Here is a 3,720-nt window from a genome sequence, read left to right on the forward strand (position 1 = left end):
CTAAGATTACGTGACAGGCCAGTACCCAGCTGTTCTAGCTTCACATCACTGTCTGATTGCAACTTCATAGAACACACTTAGCTGGGATCTTTTCAAATTTTTTACTCACATAAACTGAGAGATAATAGAATGATGATTGTTATTTTAAGCCACACAACGCACACGCACACACACACAGAAGATGGAAAACAGATACTTCCTCAGGCATAGGCCAATTTTTGGAGCATAGTGAGAGACCTAGAATCTGGATGCAAGTTTTAATGGGGGACAATTGTAAAGAGGCAGAGAACCTACAGAACATTCAAAAAATCGAGGTGCTGAAGAGACAAAACTTGGAGTTAAGACTGTCAAGTGGCCAATATTTGTTTTCTAAATAGACAAAAACAGGAAACAATCCAAATATCCATCACATTAGAACGGACAAATAAATGATGTTGTATTCGTACAATGAAATACTATGCAGTAGTGAAGGTGAACGAACTGCTTCTGCATGAAATAACGCAGTTTAAACCTAACAGACATTGATTAAAATAAAGGCAGACACAAAAGAATTCCTTCTATTTGATTTTATTTACATAAAGCTTGAAAACAGGCAACACTAATGTATGCTATTAGAAATTGGTGTAACTGACCTCGGAAAGGGTAATGCCTGGAAGTGGTCATTAGCAGGGTTCTGGGATGCTGCCCACGTTCTAATAGTTGACTAGGGTGCTTTTAGAAACACATGGGTATTTTCTGTTGCTGAAAATTTATTGAGCTTTACATTTATGACTTGTACATACCAGTATGTGGGCTATACTTTAATAACTAATTATTTTAAAAACATAAGATCTCGCTCTTGCATTTTTATGGGTTTTGCTTCTGGGAGCTTTCTAGGTGCTCACACAGAAGAGCCAAGCTAGAGCCTGGCTCTAGCAAAGGGAGGAAAAGCGATCATCTTGAAGTATGAAATACAACTAGCACATTCTCCATAAGAAAGGCCTACTCTCCAGGGGGAAAGACTTTACCAGAGCCCTAACCCAGGTAAAGTGAAGAGCCTTTACTCAGCTCCAGATCCTTCTAGCCTGAGGGGGTGGGAGGGGTAGGAGGGTGAGGAGAAAGTTAAGAAACACCTGTGAAAGTCAAAAATCCAGGAACACAGGTGCAGTACATGGCTGAGATTTAATTATATGATTATAGATCACGTTCCCTCCCCCACACTTTACCATCACACCAACAGGACTGTTACAATAACAGTAGATCCCAGTTAAGAGCTGCAACGTGCAGACTCATCTGAGGAGTTCTTAGGGAAACCCAAAACAACAAGGAGTGAGGGCACCAGAAAAATCTGAAGCCAATGGCACCTATAGCTCTAGCTACCATTAAACACAGCCCAACTCCTAGACAGTTGAATATAAAACCTCAGATTAAAGCCTGTTTACCTCAGGTTCTATTACCTCATGTCTAGCCTTCAATAGCAACAAAAAATCACAAGACATGCTAAGAGGCAAGAAAAAGGAAGATCTCCAGGGCGGACCAATGCAGTTTTTATCTGTATTATAAATTGTCTCCTGAACTACTGAATTAGCCCCCCTGAATATAATAAGGCTTAGTTGAATATAAGGCCTAGTTACCTGTTTGAGTTATAAATAGTATTAGACTTTTAGAGATTGTAATGCTGTATTTAATTAACACATTTTCTGGTAACATGCAGAATAATATTCTCTACCTCAGCTCTCTGCTCAAATGTCACACTCTCAGTGAGCCTTCCCATCACTTAAATTAGCAGCACTTCTCCACATTCCTGAAATATTCTCCCTGCTTTACTTTTCTTCATAGTATTAATCTTTGTCCGATACACTGTATCTCACTCAATTGCTTATGATTTGGCCTCCCCCCGATAGAATGTAAGCTTCCTGAGTGCTCTCTGTTTTATTCATCACCCCTCCCAAAGTGCCTAAAACAGTTAAGTGTTTGGTAAATATGTGTTGAATAAGGAATCAATAGATACTCCATCAATACTTATCAATAGTTAAATAAATACACCAGATTTTTTGATGGTAGCTAACATTGGTTGAATTCTTACTATGTACTAAAAACTGTGCTAAGCAGCTGTGGATATAGGATTACCTCATTAAACTTCAAAACAACACTGTGTGTCAGTGTTATTATCTTCTCCTTTTTGCAAATGAGAAAACTAAAAGCAAAGAGATGAAGTAAATTATCCAACATCCCCCATAGATAAATTGGACTTTTTTAATCTCTTAGACTATTAGTTAAATTACTGATATTATAATCCATAAATGATAGGAACTTACTCATTCTAAAGAAGAACCGATATACGTATCCGTGTAAGATTGTTAAGAAGGTATATTAAACAATCTAACATCATCAGACCATCACCCCCGACCAATGTATATAAAAGGGAAACTAGGAATTGAAAGGGGTTTCTTAGAAGTAATATAGTTGTCTTTTTAGGTAGTCATTACTAGATTGCTAGAAGGGGATATAGCTTTTTCCGTCTGCTTTCCTTCCTCCCTTGTCTCCACTCTGTCAAGAGTGATGCTATCCAAGAGAACAATCTGGAGATGATCTGTCACTTTCATACTTATTGGCTTCAGAAACTCATAGACCGTCTGTAACTCACTGCACCAAGGTGAAGTGCAGTAAGAGAATTTACGATAGCTTAAGTTGTGTCCTCTAGAACTTGGAAGCATGCTTGGACATAGCATCATGTCTGTAACTCTCACCTGTATAATAGTGAAGTCAAACTGATATCTGAAGCAGTTTTTGATGGCAGGGCCCAAAGACAGAGCCACACATAGCCATCACTCTCAGCTATTTGCCATGATAGAACAGGGACTATTCCATGTTGAAGGTTCCCATTTATGAATGGGGACTCCTGGGGCAGCAGAAGCTCAGCAGTGAGAGACTGTGGACTAAACCCACTAGATAAAGGACCTGAATTAAGCATGACCAGATGTCAGTTCAGAGAAGGCACTGTAGATATTATGAAACCATGCAGAAGTTCCCACGAGTTATCCAAGGAATGAAATGCATCATATGCTGACTTTGGATGTCTGTCCAGAGCAACTATTGTCAGTTTATCAGTGGTAGCCAAAAGAAAATAAAATTATAGGACCAAAGAAGTAAAAAAAAAAGTGAATAAAAAGTTTACACCCTAGACCTAATTTATTTTCTCCTTCACTGTTTTGCTTCAGATTTCTTTTATGTCAGGCAAGAGAGAGGAAGAGTAAGTGAACAGACCCTCCACTAATGTAAGACTGCAAGCCCCAGGTCAGCATTGAGTTGGGATAGAAAAGGGAATTGCTTTTAACTGGATTAAGATTTAAGTCAGTTGTGGTCTGTTATGGAATTTATAACACATAAACTTCTTTTAACTGAAAGTTCTTAGAAAGCTATGGGATCTGTCTGCCCTAGATATCATCAAGAAACAAAGAAGGCAAGATTAAGTCAGACATGTTGAAAGAAGAGGTGAAGAAAAATTAAACTTTCCTGTTGTACTCTACCAAAATTAGATGATTCTATAACTAAGTTATAATGATAGTGCTCATGCTATATATATTCTTTAATATATCAGAAAATAAATAATTAAAAAGTAATATAAAATAATTCCCATAATCTCCCAAAACACTAAAATATGGCAAAATCTGGGCTAGCATCAACTTCCTATTTTGGGACTAAGGGTCTAGGCTTGTAGCATCAATCCTGTCATAAACA

This window comes from Panthera leo, chromosome B2 (genome assembly GCF_018350215.1).
Source record: "Panthera leo isolate Ple1 chromosome B2, P.leo_Ple1_pat1.1, whole genome shotgun sequence".
Taxonomy (NCBI): Eukaryota; Metazoa; Chordata; class Mammalia; order Carnivora; family Felidae; genus Panthera; species Panthera leo.